We start from the raw sequence: 20,788 nt of genomic DNA, 5'->3' as shown, positions 1-20,788 counted from the left end.
CAAGAGGGATAATTACTTTGCCTTAAAACATGTACTGGCAAACTTTTCTAAGGGGCCAGTTAGTGACTATTTCAGACTGTGACCACATGGCCTTTGCCACAACTCACCTCTGCCACTATAGCATGAAAGCCGTCATCAACAGTGTGTAAACAAATGACTGTGGCTGAGTTCCAATAAAAGTTTACTTACAAAAATAGGCAGCAGGCCAGATTTAGCCTGCAACCCATAGTTTGCTAACCTCTGCCTTACAGTAGAGAGGTAGCATGGGGAGAAATGACAGATACAGGTGAGGGGAAGGAAGGCAGCAAACTACACTGCCATGTGTGTACCTATGCAACAATCTTGCATGTTCTTCACATGTACCCCCAAACCTAAAATGCAATAAATAAAAAAAAAAAGAAAAAAAATTAAACCCAATACAAAAAAAAAAAAAAAAAAAAAAAGAGTGGATTGGATTGAATTGGATTGGAATGAAATCAACTGGTGTGGAATGGAATGGAATAGAATAGAATAGTTGTGTTCTCTTCCCAAATCAACGAAAGTTTAACAACAGTCTAAGAATAGCATGTCTAGATACAGATTTACTGACAAAATGATTCTGAGTTTCATTTGAAGAGTAAAGTAAGGGTAAATCAACTTTTTAGGGAAAGAGGAAAGACTTGTAGTACGGATATTAAAATGCGTTATAGAGCCTTGGGCACTTAAAACAATGTGGTATTAACAAAAAGAATGGACAGATTAATGGATAAGAATTAATAACCCGGAAACATTCCCTAGTGTATACAAACATTTCATTTATTATAAAAGCAGCACCTTGTCAAAAGAAAAAGACAGACGATTCAATGAATGGCATTGATAATTACTAGATAATTAGGAAAAAACATTCAAGTCATATCTATCCTATTCTACAGCAAATCAATTTTAGATTAAGTAGTTAAATTTCAAAAGTTACTTGAAAACACAACAGCAGTCAGATTCGGAAAGAACTTTCAAAGCATAAAATTAGGGTGACATACAATAAATGGATAAAACTAACTTCTTCATCTAAAAACATCACTATCATAAACGAGAGAAAACAAATGAACAGGAGTTTTTAAAAATGCTATAGGTAAACAATTTCCTTTCTACTTTTGAAACTACTTAAAAATCAATTTAAGAAAAGAATCTATCTACCAGAAAACAAAATCAATTAGTGATCCTTTCTGAGTTGTGGTAATATTAGCAATTTTTATTTTTGTGCTTTTCAATATTTTTCTATATTTTGCAATACAGGTGTATTGCTTTTATAAGCAGAATAAAGACCAACAGTATTTTAAAGCACACATTTACCCCAATAGGAGTGGTCTGGGAGAAGAGGTTGTGAAAAACATGAGATTCTAAAGAATATGAATGCAAATGGGTAATAAACACATAAAAATGGGCATAGTCAGAACTAATTAAAGAAATGACAATGAAACAATTTTAATGTATAAAAATGGCAGAATTTTTACAAAAGCATATAAGATTCTCTGTGGGGAACATATGAAGAAAATGTGTTATCATACATGCTTGTCATCAAGTAAATGGATAAAACACTTCTGGAAGGCAATTTGGCAATATAGATAAAGAACCTTAAATATGTATACGTCCCTATTGTTGGACATTTTATTTTAGGTTCCTTGTCTGTTTCTTCTTTAATTTTTTTATTTTTATGGTTTTTTTTTTTTTTTTGTTTGTTTGTTTGTTTTGTTTTTTTAATGGTGCAATCTCGACTCACTGCAAACTCTGCCTCCCGGGTTCAAGCGATTCTCCTGCCTCAGCCTCCTGAGTAGCTGGAATTACAGGCATGTGCCACCACCCCCAGCTAATTTTTTTTGTATTTTTAATAGAGACAGGGTTTCACCATGTTGACCAGGCTGATCTCAAACTCCTGACCTCAGGTGATCCACCCACCTCAGTCTCCCAAAGTGCTGGGATTACCTGTGTGAGCCACCTCATGTGGCCTGTTTCTTCTTTCAAAGACAAGCTCCCTAAGAGTAGATTCTTACTGAATGGATGAATGAACATGTGGACAGGAAAGAGCTTGACCATCTGCACTGGAAACAAAAGCTAAAGCCTGGAGCATCAAACCAATGGCCACACTGAAATGCGAACCAGGGAACCAGGCCTTCCCATGGGCCAGTGTGGGACGCCTCATGTCCATGATCTGACCACATCCTGCACATGGACATGGAGCAGAGAGTACCATGTACAGCAAGGGAGATTTTAAGGAGGAAGTGGAAAATAAAAGAGGAACTCAGGCTGGGTGCGGTGGCCCACGCCTGTAATCCCAACACTTTGGGAGGCCGAGGTGGGTGGATCACAAAGTTAGGAGTTTGAGACCAGCCTGACCAACATGGTGAAACCCCATCTCTACTACAAACACAAAAATTAGCCGGGCATGGTGGTGGGCACCTGTAATCCCAGCTACTCAGGAGGCTGAGGCAGGAGAACCGCTTGAACCACGGAGGCAGAGATTGCGGTGAGCCGAGATTGCACTCCAGCCTGGGTGACAAGAGCAAAACTCCATCTCAAAAAAACAAACAAAAAAAAGAGGCACTCAATCCCCATGCCCGTGAGACATGAAGGCTCTGTTGCCCTGTAGATTCATTCCATTTTCTGCTTCCTTTTCTGCCTTTTCTTCTCGTCCTGTGCTTCTCCTTCTCTAGTAAAGCTCTCCGTATTCTGTACATGATAATAAAACGCATGGCTTTGCCTGCTCTCATCTTTAACCAGAAACATAATCTCCTCATTAACCTTTGTGGGGAGGTTCGGCTCTGCCCCTCAAGGGTCGGAGGCCAGAATGTCTGCGCATGCTGGTGGCCTGAGCTTCCTTGGTCAGCCTGAGTTAATGGGAGATCAGCGTGTGGGGCAGAGCTCTCATTTGCTGGGGGTGGAGGGAGCGCAGTCATTATTGGTTTCTATGGCAAAACACGCTGGGTCATTTGCATTTAAGAGCATTGCTACTTATTTATTTCTGTGTTTATTTATGGTTTAGAGACAGAGACTTGCTCTGTTGCCCAGGCTGGAGTACAGTGGTACAACAGTAGAAGCCTTAAACTCCTGGGCTCAAGTGATCCTCCCACTTTAGCCACCATGCCTGGATCATTTGTTTTACTTTTTCTTTTGTAGAGACAAGATCTGGCTATATTCCCCAGGCTGGTCTCGAACTTCTGACCTCTAGCAATTCCCTCACCTTGGCCTCCGAAAATGCTGGGATTATAGGCATGAGCCACTGCACGTGGTGGGAGCACTGTTATTTAAAAGTTTGTGCATATTCTTCCTGTGACTAGTGTGGAAACCCAAGGTCCCAGGAAATTCAGACTCATGTTTTGTGATGGGGAGGGGCTGTGTTATTCCTTCTGATCATACTCAGCCAAGGGGAAGAATAAAATAGAGAGAATATCAGGTGAGCCACTCCATCTGCTATCATTTTGGCAACCAGAAGTGGAAGCTAACTCAGCGCAGTGGCTCCTGCCTGTAATCCCAGCTCTTTGGGAGGCTGAGTTGGGAGGATACTTGAGCCCAGGAGTTGGACGTCAGCTTCCGCAACATGCCTAAACCTCAACTCTTTGAGAAGACCTAAAAATTGGGCGGGCATGGTGGCATGCACCTGTAGTCCCAGCTACTCTGGAGGCTGAGGTTGGAGGATCAATTGAGCCTTGAGGTCAAAGCTGCAGTGACCCATGATTGCACCACTGCACTCCAGCCTGGGTGACAGAGCCAGACCCCGTCTGAAAATAAATGAATAAATAAAAAATGAGAGCTATTTCTGCAGCATCCACAGCAAACGAAGCTGGACTTACTACCTTAAATCTGAGCAGAGGCTCAGTTGGCCAAATCCTCGCTGGGTAAGTTAGTCTGATACCAGCAACATTTTCTGGATATGAGAGTTATCAGAGCTCTTAGAAGGCGGTTGGGCCAGGCGCAGTGGCTCACGCCTGTAATCTTAGCACTTTGAGAGGCTGAAGTGGTTGGATCACCTGAGATCAGGAGTGTGAGACCAGCCTGGCCAACATGGTGAAACCCCGTCTTTACTAAAAATACAAAAATTAGCCAGGTGTGGTGGCAGGCGCCTGTAATCCCAGCTACTCAGGAGGCTGAGGCAGGAGAATCACTAGAACCCGAGAAGTGGAGGCTGCAATGAGCCGAGATGGTGCCACTGCACTCCAGCCTGGATGACAGAGAGAGACTTCGTCTCAAAAGGAAAAAAAAAAAAAAAAGAAAGGGGTTGGATCCACAGGGTGTCTGACTCTCCCTAGGAGGATTTACATATATTATCTCATTTAATCTTCACAGCAAGCCTTTGAGGCAGGCAGCATGAGTCAGCTGAGGCTCAAAGAGATAAAGCCACCCACCCAAAGTTGGGCAGCTGGTAAGTGAGATGCCACCTACTCCCTTAGTCCTACTTACTCGGAAGTCCATGTACTCTGATGTTTGCTGTTACCACACTTCGCGGTTCTGCCACTACCAACCTTGTGAAACTTGTGAAAGCTGCAGACACACCACAGCTCAGCCTTCCCAATTATAAAATGAGCATTAAAAATATCTCCAAGAGGATGGAGTTTTCTAGAGCTCTTTCTACCCTCTATCGATGGCCCTTAGAAAACACTTAGTAAAAATGAGAAAGTATTTTTAATAGGAAAAGGTCAAATGAAGAAATCTTTTAGATGACACCATAAAGCTTTATAAACCCTCTCAACTTCTGTTCTAAGCCCTTCTTCCCACTACTCAGGCCACGATAATCCCATCTTGTCACGGTTGCCTCTGAACCATTTTTGCAGAGAGCCAGGCGTTCATTTATTCATTCCATTAATGTTTCCTGAACAGTTCTGACCACAGTGCAGAGGAGTTAGCCACTATCCCTGCCTTCCAATTTCTCCTTGGCTTGTGGACTGCCATAACTAAATAGCATACGCTGCACAGCTTTTTGCTTGTTTGTTTTTGAAACAGAGTTTCGCTCTTGTTGCCCAGGCTGGAGTGCGATGGTGCAATCTTGACTCACTGCAACCTCCACCTCCTGGGTTCAAACGATTCTCCTGCCTCAGCCTCCCAAGCAGCTGGGATTACAGGTGCCCCGCCACCACACCTGGCTAATTTTGTATTTTTAGTAGAGATGGAGTTTCACCATGTTGGTTAGGCTGGTCTCAAACTCCCAACCTCAGGTGATCCTCCTTCCTCGGCCTCCCAAAGTGTTACGATTACAGGCGGGAGCCACCACACCCGGCCTGGACAGCTTTTAAACAACAGAAAGTTGTAGCTTCCACAGTTGGGGGCTAGAAGTTCAAGATCAAAGCCGGCAGACCTGTTGTCTGGGGAGGGCCCGCTTCTCGGTTCATAGAAGGTGACTTCTATGTGTCCTGAGGTGGTGGATGAAAACAACAGTGGTCTCTTCCACCGCTTATAGAGACAGGAATCCCATTCAGGAGCACTTCACCCTCATGACCTGATCAACCCCCATGCTCTGCCCACTTCCTTGCACCATTCTATGGGGGATTAGTTTTCTACACATGAATTTTGGAGAGACTCGAACGTTCAGTCCCTAGCATTAATAAATGTCTTGCACGTAGCTTGTGAGTATAGGGAGCAAGCTCTTTGGGAGCTCAGAGCAGTGTCCCTGGCCTGCCTTGACTGGACATGCAGCTTACCTTAGAAGACCATGTGTGATGAAAGTTCTCAGGGGTTCCCTCTTGGGGTTGCACCTTGGACTTTCTCTGATGCTCCCCTGTGAGTCACTGCTCCCCAGTTCTCTGCAAGGGTTCACCTCTGGCTTTCAGGACACAGTGGAGACTTGAGTATTCTTAGGCAATGGGACCCCTCCAGGTGAACAGATAGGTTTATACCCAGTCTGTGGGGTCAAGTCAGGGTCCTAGTGTGACTGTGAGCATCTCTGTGTGCCCGGGCTTCTCTCTAGCACCCGGGGACCCAGGATTGCCACTGTCAAGTATCTGGTAATTCAGCTCAACACACACGATGTTTTAGTTTCTTGAATTGTTCTTGCTGGACCTTAGAGGCAGAGGACTGAGTTACTTAGACTCCTCCGTTCAAGACACTTTATTTTGGTGAGTCAATTCTACGCCATCTTTTTTTTTGCTTTTACTTTTATTTTAGAATCAGAGGGTCCCTGTGCAGGCCTGTGACACGGATATACTGCATGATGCTGAGATTTGGGATACGCTTGATCTTGTCACTCGGGTAGTGAGCATAGGGTCCAAGAGGCAGGGTTCCAGCCCTCGCCCCTCTCCCTTCCTCCCCCGCCTTATAGTGCCCAATGTCTGTGGTTCCCATCTTTACGTCCAAGTCTACCCAATATTTAGCTCCCACTTATATGTGAGAATATGTTGTATTTTGTTTTCTGCTTCCATATTAGTTTGCTTAGAAAAATGACTTCCAGCTGCATCTATGTTGCTGCAAAAGACACGATTGCACCTTTTCTGTGGCTGTGTGGTGTTCCATGGTGTGTATGTAGCACATTTCTTTATCCGATCCACAGTTGATAGGCACCTGGGTTGATTCTATGTGTTTGCTATTGTGAATAGCACTGTAATGAAGATACAGATGGATTTTTTGGTAGAACGGTGTATTTTCCTCTGGGTCTATAGCTTGTAGTGTGATTGCTGAGTTGAATGGTAGTTCAGTTCTTCGTTTTTTGAGAAATCTGTGAAGTACTTTGCACAGTGGTTGCACTAATCTAATATACATTCTGTCTGATCTCTGTTGTTTTTATTTTTAACTCTTCCCCCACTTTAAATTTTATACAGCAAAGTTGGAAGACATTTGCATTGACCACCTGTATACCTACCACCTAGGTCCTACCTTAGCACATTACTATAGTTCAAAAATATCATGTTTAGTAGAGATAGGGTTTCACCATGTTTACCAGGCTGGTCTTGAACTCCTGACCTCAGGTGACTCCCCCATCTCAGGCTCCCAAAGTGCTAGAATTACAGGTGTGAACTACCATGCCCAGTCTATTATGCTTTTCTTTTATGGTCACTGTGTGCTTTGCCCCTAACCAAAATCTTGTGTGTACCATTAGTTCACAAGGAGATTCTGTTTTCTTCTCAAAGATTTATGATTTAGCTTGAATGTTTAAGTCTACCATCCAACTGAAATTATCTTTGTGTATGGTATGAGGTAGGAGGGAAGGCTTACCTTTTTCCATATGAACATTCTGTTACTCAGGTGCCATTTGTTGAAAGACTTTTTTTCCCTATTATACAAGTCCCCCCGTTATCCATGAAACAGATGTTCCCAGACCCCCAGCAGATACCTGCAACCACAGAGAGTTCCAAACCCTACATACACTGTGCTTTCAGGCAGGCCTAGCGTGGTGACTCATGCCTGTAATCCTAGCACTTTGAAAGGCTGAGGCGGGTGGGTCACCTGAGGTCAGGAGTTTGAGACCAGCCTGGCCAACATGGTGAAACCCCGTCTCTACTAAAAATACAAAAATTAGCTGGGCGTGGTGCCACAGGTCTGTAATCCCTGCTACCATGGAGGCTGAGACCGAAAAATTGCTTGAACCCAGGTAGTGGAGATTGCAGTGAGCTGAGATGGAGCCATTGCACTCCAGCCTAAGTGACAAAGCAAAACTCTATGAAAGAGAGAGAGAGAGAGAGAGAGAGAGAGAGAGAGAGAGAGAGAGAGAGAGAGAAGGAAGACAGGAAGGTAGAAAGAAAGAAGGAAGGAAAGAAAGAAAGAAAGAGAGAGAGAGAAAGAGAAAGAAAGAAAGAGAAAGAGAAAGAAAGAGAAAGAAAAAGAAAGAAAGAAAGAAAGAAAAGAAGGAAGGAAGCAAGGAAGGAAATATGACAGTGAGACAACACACTGAAATCAAAGTTGTGGGCATGCCGTTTCTCTCGCTAAATATCTTACCGTACTGCACTCAACTTTCTTCTTGAGATGACATGGGATGATAAAAGGCCTACATGATGAGATTCTGTGACTGTCGATCTGATCACTGAGACTGTGGGTGGCACCAGTGGTATGCACATGCGGGACGACGCCCAGCCTTGGTGGGACAGAGCGGTTGGCACGAGATGTCATTGCACTACGCGGAACTCCCAGCAACGTTAACACTTATGGATGGTTTGTTTCTGAGACTTTCTATTTAGTACTTTTGGACCAAGATTGACCACAGGTAACGGACAACGTGAAAAATGAAACTGTGGATGAGGGGGTGCGACTGTGCTGTTTCGTCATCTTTTTCAAAAATCGAATGAATGCGTATGTGAGTCCATTTCTAGGTTCCCCCTCTTCTTTTAAAAAGTATGTTTTCCTGGCTCGCGGCGGTGGCTCACGCCTGTAATCCCAGCACTTTGGGAAGCTGAGACGGGTGGATCACCTGAGGTCAGGAGATCGAGATCAGCCTTACCAACATGGAGAAACCCTGTCTCTACTAAAAATACAAAATTAGCCTGGCGTGGTGGCGCATGCCTGTAATCCCAGCTACTCAGGAGACTGAAGCCGGAGAATCGCTTGAACCCAGGAGGCAGAGGTTGCATTGAGCCGAGATTGCACCATTGTGCTCCAACCAGAGCAACAAGAGTGAAACTGCATCCTCCACCCCCCCAAAAATGACGTCTTCCTATGTTTTTCCTTCTTCATTCACATGTCCTGTTCTCAAACATAAGACGCCATTGTAATGTGTTAAAACTGTTCATTTCTTTTGTAATGCCCTTGGAAAAGATGAATTTTTATCCTGTGTGTGTCTTTTTACAAATGGGGTTGCACTATATATCTCACAGTGTTAACTGTTGACCTAAGAAAATAAGATATATATGGTATCTATATGTCTTTATCTATATCTAGCCATCGATTGATTGATCTATTGATCAATTGATCTATCTCTTTTAATGAGCCATTAACATTGCCATGAGCTTACACTTGAAAACTTTTTTTAAAATGTTTTTTGAGAGAGAGTCTCACCCAATCACCCAGGCTGGAGTGCAGTGGCACGATCTCAGCTCATTGCAACCTCTGTCTCATTCAAGTGATTCTCCTGTCTCAGCCTCCCAAGTAGCTGGGATTACAGGCACACAGCATGATGCCCAGCTAATTTTTGTATTTTTGATAATAGATTTCACCATGTTGGCCAGGCTGGTCTGGAACTTTTGGCCTCAAGTGATCTGCCCACCTCATCCTCCCAAAGTTCTGAGATTACAGGTGTGAGTCACTGCACCGACCTCAGCTAACACTCTGTGTCAGGGTAACACTGTGTTTTGTGTATCATATCTCACCTCTCTATTCTCTCAGTGGTGGACATCTGCTCACCTCCAACTTTCACTACCAAAATAATGCTGCAGTAAGATGGCCATAAATCTCCTGTTGACTTGAGTGAGAATTCCTTTGAGGTGGAAAACTAGGGGCAGAGATCCTGGGTGTAGAAGACAGCATTTTCTACAAATGATGACCTTACCTATCCCATCCTTACATGCTTTCTACAATATGGGCTTGACCCTCTTCATTGAGAGGTAAAGTTACCATTCACTGTTGTTGATCCTGGATTGGAGCCACTAGAATATATAGTGGAAACAGTGCCACACAATGCCGAGGCTAGGTCACTGTATCTATGCACATGTGCCTATGCGTTTGTGTGTGAAGAGAGGGTTACATATTGAAGAAATATTTCTGACAATCAAAAGATGTGCATGTTTCGCTTGAATTTCCTGGATTATACCCCAGGGCCTTTGCTACCCACACAATGAGAAAGGTGTGGTTTGCTGTTCTGGGGACTGGGTGGTGGTGACGGTAGGTACCAGTGTCACGGAAGGCAGATGGTAGGTACCGGTGTCACGGAAATGGTCAGATGGGGGTGCACTCTTGCTTCCTTGGGTTTTTAAGCCCTTCTACTCTCTGGAGACTCCCAGGTTGGGCTGGTGGAAGGGGAAGGGACCATGAGGACAGGACAAACAGACCTGAGAACAGAAGTGCCTACGCGTGGGGAGCCAACCTGGAGAGCCTGGTCTTCTTGGCCTCTTCCTACCCTCCCGAGAGCACCAGCCCTAGCAGCAGCCCACGATGGACACTCGCAGGCGTGTCGGGGCTGTGTGTGCCGGGGATGGGGGCCCCTGCTACTGGGCTCATGGGGTTGGGCAGGACCGACGTTGCTGCGCAGGAAAGGGCAGGGATGCGAAGCAGGGGCTGCCCGGGTCCAGCCGGATGCAGGCTCTGATGGACACGGCAGCCCTCGCTCCTCCTCCTCCAGCCCCCCGGGGTGCTGCTGTTGGTGTCTTCCTGCGGCACCACTTCCACAGTCACCTGGGCCTGGCAGTTTGTCACCACTAAAAGCCTCCTATCCTGGCTCCCCCTGCACTATTAATCTCTGAAAAACGTGTTGTCAAACCTAATGAAAAAGGGGAAGCCACCAAGGAGCAGGTGCCCACACCTCGGGCTGACAGTTGTCAGGCCGACGGGCAGCAGCGTCCTGCTGGGGACAGCACTGGGGAACAGAAACAGTGGGAAGCACCTGGGGAGGGGGGCAGGGGGGCTCGGGACCCCGTGCATGGGGTGAGCTTGTGCCTGCCAACAGCAGGGGAAGGGGGGCCAAGGCAGGAGGCCTGGTGCCCGGAAGGGACACTGCCAGGGACATGGGGCAGCACTCCCAAAGAGAAATGCTTCCCTGACCAGGGCTTCTCACTGTGGTTGAAAATCCCAGAAAGGGAAGCCCCTGGCAGCTGCCAGCTGTGTCTCCAGCCCTGTCCTTTCCTCTGAAACCAAGCCAGCCGGGGAGGACTGAGCGCCAATCAGAGGCCATCAATGGAAGGGCCTCGAGCCTCACCTGGCCCATTAAAAGGTTTCACTTGGTCTGTTGAATGTTGAAATTGTTTTCAATGTTATACAATTTTTAATTGAGGTAGCCCATGTAAAGAGTGAGATTTGCAATTTGAAAAATTTAAAAAAAAAAATCTGACTATTTTGGAGTTGGGGTTGTGAGGAGCTGCAGCCCCAGGGTCATGGCTGGTGGTGCCAGCCGCCCTGGCCACAGCACTCCTGGCAGCTGGGCACATCCCTTGCCACTCACTGGGGCAGCTGTGGAAGTCTTGGTTACTCATAGATGCCATGAAATCTTCCGTGTCCTGCAGCTGCGTGTGGATTTCTCTTTCTGCTCACCCTCAGTCATGTGTTGGTGCTGTGGGGTAAGCCGGGGTTTTGCTAGCATGAACATCAGAGGTAATATCTTCCAGCCATCCCATCACAACCCCTCTCCTGTCCCCTGCTCATTCGGGGCTGATTCTCTCTCTTCTTCAGCCAGCATGACCGTCCACAGGCCTCCCTCCAAAGGCTCTCATGAACCCAGAGATCACAAGGTCATCTCCCGCTGGACCCACCACATCCCTTGTAGATTGCCCAGGCTGGAGATGAAGAACCCGGAGCTCTTTCAACAGACAGTGCATTTCTGCTGGTAAGTGGGTCCTGAGCATCTCCTGCCATTGTGTGCCGAGATGCGGGAACAAGGGGAAGGAGCACCTGTCACATCACGCGCCCAAGCTGCCAGAAAGTGGCCAAGCCCAGAGAGGGAACATGTGTGTGACAGAGGAGTGTGGAGCAGGCTGGAGTCAATCAGGAGGGCTTCCTGCAGGAAGAAGAGCTTAAGCTGGACTGGTGAGTGAGTGGTACAGGGTGAAGAGCTTGCTTGTTGGAGCCAGCTAGGCTTGAGTTCCAGGATTCGATCTTCCAGGTATCGCTACATGCTATTGGGTGTGGCATTTAGGATCTCTAGACCTCCCGCTTGGCATCAGAAATGAGAATGGTTCTAAGGTCCACGCCCTTTCCAGTCTCACCTACTGCAAGGCTCAGGCGCTGTCCTTCTGGAGTGGTTTGGTCATGTTTGCTGGATTGAGTCCCTCCTGGGCTTCCTCAGGGCTGGTCCTCTCTGCTGTGTATCAGGACTCAGGATAAACCACATGGGAGGTGATAAAGAATCACTTTTTATTTGGCTGAAGGTGGGGGAGGCATTGTATGGATTACGGTGGGAGCCACAGTCGATGCCAGTAGGTGAGTTGGAGAACAAACCCACGAAGTGTTTGCAGCAAGCTGAAGAGTGAAATACTTGGCTGAAGTAGTTTTATAACATTCCTCCTGCCTCTCTACGCCCCGAAAGCCCTTTCCTACATTTGGGAGGGATGGCTGTGGTGACTGGGGGAAAAGAACTAGAGAGAGTTCTACCAGCTGTCTACCAGGCAAGAACCTATTGAGGGAAGCTGGGCAGAAAGTAAGTTGAGGGTCACAGTGGTCCCCAAGCTGAATGAGAATCAGCAAAGCTGCATTATAATTTCGAAAGTATGTGTGTGGCATAAAATAACTGTTGGCCTCATGGTTAACCTGGAGTCTTTCTTGGCCTCTGGGAAGGATGGTGTCTTCTTATGCCCTCTCCTTCAACTCTCAGGAGGAGAAGCTACACTTCTGAGTGGAGGGAAGGGCATCTCTTAGTCCATAGGGCAAGTGGGAGGCTTTCTGTCTGTGAGGTCTCTTGGATCTTCCAGAAGGTTGGAAGGGCCCCTTTATCCTTGCAGGAGTAAGGGTGGAACCAGGGGAAAAGCCACCATCAGTGCCTGGGTAGATTTTGGGACAGCACTCACCACAGATCACCCTCTGGAGGTCCCGGACACCCACTGCACATCACCCTCTGCAGGTCCTGGACACCCACCGCACATCACCCTCTGGAGGTCTGGAGCACCCACTGCAGATCACCCTCTGGAAGTCCCGGACACCCACCGCACATCACCCTCTGGAGGTTCCGGACACCCACCACACATCACCCTCTGCAGGTCCTGGGCATCCAGCACAGATCACCCTCTGCAGGTCCAGACACCCACCGCACATCACCCTCTGCAGGTCCGGACACCCACCGCACATCACCCTCTGCAGGTCCGGACAGTTCTTGAGCACAGGTACATGCATTTTCACATCCTGAGATGAACTCACTGGTGTCATTTCCCCAGCTTCTCCGAGCCTGCTCTTTCCAGGAATTTTCCATCTCAGTGACCTTCTCCACCTATATTTCATGATTCCTGTGCCACCATCTCCTCGGAGCTTTGAGCTGAGGCCACATCGCCACCCCCGGCGTCCCACTGTGCCTCCACCCCAAGCTCTTTGCACCTGCCAGGTGAGACAGGGCTGGTTTGAAGATGCTGTGATGAGATAAATCACCGTGTCCTCATCGCCCGAGGACTCTCAGAGCTCCTGTTCTGTGAGATTTCTTCTAGAAAGTGAATTTTCTCCAAGGCCCCAGTAGCAAGAGCACCCTGCCCCTTGAGGACCTCACTGGCCCCTCTTAAGGTGATTCCTACAAGGTGGCTTTTTTGTTTGATGCTGGTCCACACTGGAGGGCCAGGCCACATCTTATCATTATTTGTGCCCCTCTGGGTGCCAGTTCAGAGCTGGCAAAGGGGCGTTCAATGACCCTTTGCAAAGAAGATGTGTGAGTTGCGGAGATTCCCTTAGACCGATGCCACACGCCTGTTCAGAGAATGAGCATTTGTGGGAAATAACAGGCGAGAGAAGTTGAGACTGTGACCCGCAGAGGGCTCATCAGCACTTTGGCAAACTTGGGTCTCTACATAGGACTCAGTCAGGCTGTGATTCACCTACTCACGTGTCTCAGTCACTCTGCTAGGGCTGGGAGGCAGAGAGAAAAAGTGGGAGGGGAGGGAGAGAAGGAGGGCAGGAGAAAAGGGGGAAAATAAAAGACTGATTTTGCATAATAGAGATGGAGAGCACTGGGGTGGAGGGCGGGTATGAAACTCATACTTTTAAAAACACAGAAAAAAGGAAAGTAATCGGTGTGCCAGCAGGTTTGCTGTTATGTTCATCACTGCCCCTCTAATGTCGACAGCCAGCCTTTAGGTCCAGATGCCCCACCTGGGGTAGCCTGCAGGAATCTGTCTTCTGCTGCAATCCCTACGGAAGCCTGGGGACGGTGCGCTGGTGAAAGCCATCCTGTGTGTCTTACTTCTAGCAGCAGAAGAATGTGGAAACCTCTCATCAACCCTGGGATTCAAATCATGTAACCCAGGTCTCCAATTCCCTCTTGCTCTTGACTTCACCTATGTAGACTCTGTCCCAGAGTCAGAAGGTGAACTTCTTTAAGCCTAATGGGGTGAATGCTGACTACACTAGGAGCTCGTTTGTAACATAAGGCACCTACTACAATCCCACTCCCCATGCAAAATTGCCAATTTATGGCAATATTCCTTGTTTAGAAAACAAGGCTATCCAAACACTATAATTACAACGTGCACCAGAAGCCGAGAGTTCCCTATATTAATGTGCAGGCCCCAGATACATTCGTCAAATAGAGTTTTTTTTTGGTTTTTTTTTTTTTTTTTTTTTTCCCGTCTTTGCCTTCTCTGGGTACTTTTAAGTTCAGGGACAGAGAACATGTCTTCATTAGAAACATTAACATTCACAGGCTGTAGTAAATTTTGACAGTGAAAAGGTCTCTGTAACCTTTAGTTGTGCAGAAATTTACTTCCCAAGAAAATTACATCTGGCACTGTCTTAATTAATGCTAGCTTTCTTTTCTGAAAATTGTGGGCTTGTCAGTAAAAAAGGCAGAAAAACCTGAATTTAAAAGGCTGGACACAAAAGACGCCGAGAAATAAAGCTCTGTGAGATTTCATAATATTGCTCTGTTTTTGTTCTACAGTAAGAAGATGAAAAGATCTCATTTGATTTTGCCAAATGCGGCAACATACATGTAATGTAGAATTGATTTGCATTTTCTCTCTTTTGTCTCTGAGTTTTATCATGTAAAGTGTGTTTGGGAAGGTATTCTATTTTAAAAGCAATAGGTCAAATAAAATCCATACCTACAAGGAAAAAAAAAATAATGTATGACTTCATTTTTTAGCCTTTCTCTAACTGCTAGCATTAATCGCAGCTAACAGGAAGAACGTGGCTGTTTTTCACATGTGAATTTTGATTATCTGACATTCTCTCTCCTGCTCCAATTGGGTTCTAAGTATGACAGGAGAGCTTGGCTTTGCATCTGGATATTTCTATTTTGCATGGCTTGGACTTCTATTTTGACAATAAGATGCATTGACTTTCTTTGGGGTTTAAAAGATTCCCTTAGGTTTTTTTTTTTTTTTTTTTTTTCCTTCTCTATTCAGCTTTGCATTTTGATGACCTAGCATTACCTTTCTCCAGTTTGAAAAAGAAGCCTCAAATACGAGGTCCTAAGCTGTTCTTTCAACACATGCTTTGTGTCACGTGACATGAAACATGCTTTTGTTAAAAAGAATTTTTACTTTAACTTCCGGGATACATGTGCAGAACATGCAGGTCTGTTACCCAGGTATGCATGTGTCATGGTGGTTTGCTGCACTTATCAACCCGTTATCTAGGTTTTAAGCCCACATGCATTAGGTATTTGTCCTAATGTTCTCCCTCCTCCTGCCTCCCAAACCTCTGACAAGCTCCGGTGTGTGATGGCCCCCTCCCCGTGTCTATGTGTTCTCATTGTTCAACTCCCACTTATGAGTGAGAACATGCGGTGTTTGGTTTTCTGTTCTTGTGTTAGTTTGCTGAGGATGATGGTTTCCAACTTCATCCATGCCCTATGAAAGACATGATTTCATTCCTTTTTATGGCTGCGTAGTATTCATGGTGTACATGCACCACATTTTCTTTATCCAATCTATCATGGATGGGCATTTGGGTTGGTTCCAAGTGTTTGCTATTGTAAAAAGCTCTGCAGTAAACATGTGTGTGCATGTGTCTTTATAGTAGAATGAATTATATTCCATTGAGTATATACCCAGTAACATGCTTTTAAAAATGTCTTTGTTTCCCTGTGCGTCCAGGAAACTAAAGAACCAGAAAGCACGTGGTCTTTGAGAAGCTCTATAGCCATCAAGACCATGCTGGGGCTGGGCACGGCGGCTCACGTGTGCAATCCCAGCACTTCAGTAGGTCGAGGTGGGTGGATCACCTGAGGTCAGGAGTTGGAGAGCAGCCTGGGAAACATGGTGAAACCCCATCTCTACCAAAAACACAAAAATTAGCTGGGCTTGGTGGCGGATGCCTGTAATCCCAATTACTCCAGAGACTGAGACAGGAGAATCTCTTGAAACCAGGAGGCAGAGGTTGCAGTGAGCTGAGATTGCGCCATTGCATTCTAGCCTGGGAGACACTGTGAGACCCCATTTCAAAAAAAAAAAAAAAAAAGACCATCCTGGATTCTGATGATAGGAGAGAGAAAGGGTGACTTGTCCAAAGTCACACTGCAAAGCTGGACTCAGCTCCCAGGCTCCTGGGTCCTGTCCTCACCACTGCACAGTGCCCTCTACAACAGCACACAGGATGGAGGGCTCTCACCTGTCCAACCTGCGTTGTGAAGCCTAAAAGAACAGTGGTGGGATCATTGATCTTGATTTGGGGCCAGTACCTCCAGAAATGTGGGGCAGTCCTGCCATGGAAACTTGAGGGGATTTTAATGGTACCCAGCCTGCATGATGTCCAGCTAGGGGCTGCCTGGACACTTTCAGTCCTCCTGAGGTCAGGGAAGAAGGCCATCTTTGGCTCGGGTATATCTTGACTGTCTCTGTGACATTGGCTGGCCGCCCCTTTTAATAGAAAGAGAAGGACTCAGGCTTCATCAAGCCTTCATATTGAGCTGAAATTTAATTACATGGTTTGTTTCCATTATAAGTTCTTTTTAATGGTTATTTTATATTTATGGTAAGTGCTATTAGTTTTCTATTCGTAGTAATAATATCAAGCATCTTTTAAAAATTAAATCCATTTAAGTAAAAAAGAATGAATATAAATTAAATAAAAATATTAAGTAAAATAGCGTACCAGTGGTTCTCCGGGTGTGGTCAAGAATTATGAGGCTGATAGAGGAAGGCCTGATTTCAAGTTGGGCAGAAGTTGCTTTAGAGGGCAGTGAGGGGCAGGTGGAGGGGAGGCTGTGTTCCATACTCCCAGGTGGGGCATGTTTTCCTCAATGTTCCAGGAGCTTTTTCATGGAGGGACCCATTATACATAATTTACGTGTGTTGATCAAATGATGAGTGGGCGCCTCTCGCTCATTTAATAACTCACCGTGGAGCCTGTTGGAGAGACACCCCTTGTCTCCCTGCTTAACAGACTCTCCCGCTGCTCCATGACAGCTGGATAGAAGGCAATATTTTAAGATAAAAGGATTATTAAAATAGTGCATGTGCTGTGTTCACACTTCCGTGTGCTTTTCCTTTATCTGAGTTGTTGTCGAGTGCCATGTAATTTAATAAATTATAACATATTTATAAATAACACCTCGGGTTAATGTCCTCATGCATTTTTCACAACTTAGCATTGTACACAGAACATGTGGGCACATCGGGGGAGAAGGGGTCTAAAATGCAAAGAGAAAGGAGGGTGCTCACAGCGCCAGGTGGAGGTGAGCTTCCCCCCCAAAAGACAGCAGCTTATTCAGGGTCACCCATGTGCAGTGGAGCGCTACGGGGGCCCAAGGGCTATCAGGGGCTAGGGGATAGCCTTAGGGGCTGTGGAAGAGCCTTGGAGGCTGTGGAAACATGGGGTCTGGGGTGAGTCTATGGGAAGTCCATGGGGATCAGTGAGGGTCCTGGGTGTGCAGTGTGGGTCCATACGGGGAATGGTAAGAGGGATCAGAGTCCAGTTCTAGACTCTGTCTGAACCTCCTGCAAGCCTATCACCTCCTCTCTCCCTCTCCCATCCAGGGCCTCAGTTTCACAAGGAGCTTAGGCCAGAGGTCCCTGTCACTTTTCTAGGGTTCTAGTTTCCCATAAGAGACAGAACCATTAGCAGGTGACTGTATTATGTTTAGATGTCTTAGGCTTTTTAGAGGCTGTAGGAGTGTGTGGGGGCAGTGGGAGTTTGTTGAGGGCTATTGGGGCCCATGGCTTTGGGAAGAGGCTCAGAGCAGACAGTGTCCAGGCTGCCTGCAGTGGAACTGACCATCTGCCTCTTCATATCCTACCTGCCTGGCTTGTAACGGCTCGGGAAGTGAAACACTGTCCATTTGAAAAATTAGAGAGAAAATCAAAAGATCTGAGATGAGCCAATTCCTCCTCATCCGAGACTTGGCTCCAAGCGTCCTGGGAGTGAAGACAAAAAAGAAACTTGAGGCCACCACTCCCCACACTCTAGCACGTGCTCAGAGCACCCGGCATTCCTGTGGAAATGGGGCTTGTGATTCGGGAAGCCCGGGCAGGTGTGTGAGGGCCTGCCTGATCCGTGAGTACCTGGGAACCACTCTTTTTGAGAAGTGACTTTGGACAGTCTAGTGCTCAGAGCCTGCAAAAGGAAGCCAGCAAAAAGCCACGGGCAGAGATGAACTTTGCATTGGAGATAAAGCAGCTCCAATCCAAGCCCGGGACCAGCAGGCACCCACACCCAGGGGGCTGATTTTCACACAAGTTTGGGGCTCAGAGGGTGCAAAGCCAAATGGAAAGATGCCATCCAGGAGGATCAGAGCCCAGGTCTACACTCTGCCTGAACCCCCTGTAAGCCTTTCACCCCATCTCTCCATCTCCCACCCAGAGCCTCAGTGTTCCCACGAGGAGCTTAGGCAATAGGATCCTGTCACCATTCTAGGGTTCTAGTTTCCCGTAAGAGACAGAACCATTAGCAGGTGACTGTATTATGTTTAGATGTCTCAGACTTTGTGTGAATTGGGGAACCCCTGTCCCAAAATACCTTCCTCACCTCCAGCCAAGTTGCCTGAAATGCTATCATCAGCGCATCATTCCTTTGAGGACAAAGAAGCTTACTTACAAAGTCTAACTGCACACAGGGAGGTGGCAGACCCAGGCTCCTCTGAGCAGACTGTCTTCCCTCGCACGCGGGCAGGGGATGAGTGAGGCTGTCTGGGGAGGGCGGACTGGCTTCAGAGGCACATGCTGCCTTCTCCCCGGGCTGTCTCCAAGAGCAGAGCACACAGGCAGCCTCAGGTGAGCTCTGCCCTGCAGAAATAAAGGTGTCCAGCTCCGTCGTGACCCAGAGACAGTGTTGCTTCCCTAGGCAAGCCCCAATCTGAGAAATGCCAAGCCTTGGGAAGGTGGTCTCCGCTGCAGCATCTGGGAGTCCCAGAGACTGTGGGCATGCATTTTTCAAGCAGTGTCCTCTTGTCTCTAGGCAGAGGTTGTTCTTTCTCTGTGGCTGTGCCAAGAGTGCTGTCCTTGTGCTTCCTAACCACTCCAGACCCTTTCCAGCCACCAGATGCAGAGACGGTGCTGGGAATAGTAGACACCCACTTGGGACCCATGGAAGCCCTTGACTAGGTCCCTGAACTAGGAGAGCTCCCTCCCTTCCTGGGCATCCCCAGAGGGCTGATAAGTTGATGTTTAACATGGAGCAGAGGGCTCCAGTGATGCTCCCAGGAATTAGGGAAGCCAGAGCCTGGAAAGCTCCCTCTAGAACCTATGGACCAAAGGTGTTTCTTTTTTTCTATTTTATTTTATTTTTGACTTTAAGTTAAGGTGTACATGTGCAGGTTTGCTACATAGGTGAACTTGTGTTACGGGGGTTTGTTATACAGAGTTATTTTGTCACCCAGATATTAAGCTTACTACCCATTAGTTGCTTTTCATGATCCTCTCCCTCCTCCTGTACCCCACCCTTCAGTAAGCCCAGTGCGTATTGGTCCCCTCTACGTGTCCCTGTGTTGCCATCATTTAGCTCTCACTTGGAAGTGAGAACATGCGGTGTTTGGTTTTTCTGTTCCTGCGTTACTTTGCTAAGGATCATGGTCTCCAGCTCCGTCCATGTCCCTGCAAAGGACATAATCTCATTCTTTTTAGAACCGCCTTGTATTTCATGGTGTATATGCGGATTGGTGTTAGCCAGTCTACCACTGATGGACATTTAGGTTGATTCCACATTGTTGCTATTGGACCAAAGGTTTCTAAGTGGAGGCGGATGAACTAGAAGGGGGATTGTGAGCCCACAACAGTGACATGAAATATGCGCACCCATGCATCTCCATCTTCATGACAGTCTCAAAAAGGCTTTGGATGCTAAGATATCAACGATAAATAAAACAGGAGACAACACCCTTCATTTGCAGACTTGCCTAGGGTTCATGGAGCAAGGCCCTTGGGAATATTTTTCTCCAAACCAGCTTCACCCCTAAGCCTCTTTTCTGACATGTACTGTTGTCTCAGAAGAGAAAAAACAAATCGGTTTCTTCCTGGGAAACTCAGGCCTCCTGAGTGAGAAATCAAATCCTTACACAGTGAGCCAGCTGTGGCATTCCGGCTGCCGGGCTCTGTCCAAAGCCCGGTGAAGAGGGGAGCTGGGATTCTTTCCCACAGGCAGGGTCTGGTCCAGCTTTCCACGTGGCCAGCCCGGCCTCAAAATACCTTCCTCCACCGCTGCTGCATCTATCCCGTGGTTCAACTATTTCCTCGTGTCACAGGTCCTGGGCAGCCCTCCGCCCCACACACACCATGCCAGCACGGTCTGGACGCTTGCACACGCTGTGCACATCACTGGCGCCCTGTGCCGAGCTATGCAGAGGCTCGGAGGAGAGCAATATATTACCACGTTCTTTGCCTAACAACTGGTAACATGTGACACTTGTATTTGCCCCAAGATAATGTACAAATATGTTTTACAGGGTTTCCTAATGATAATCATGATATTTCATTCTTCTTGCCCTTCTAATAACGATAACAGTCTAGCATTATTTTTTTTTAAACTGTTCTCAGCGAGTGTGACATTCAGTTCAGAGAATCGAATGTCAGCAAGAAATCCATATGCACTCCCTGAAGCTGGGAGAAGCCCCTTCCATTTATTT

The sequence above is a fragment of the Saimiri boliviensis genome, chromosome 14 (genome assembly GCF_048565385.1).
Source record: "Saimiri boliviensis isolate mSaiBol1 chromosome 14, mSaiBol1.pri, whole genome shotgun sequence".
In the NCBI taxonomy this organism is placed as follows: Eukaryota; Metazoa; Chordata; class Mammalia; order Primates; family Cebidae; genus Saimiri; species Saimiri boliviensis.
This window is presented reverse-complemented; position numbering follows the sequence as displayed.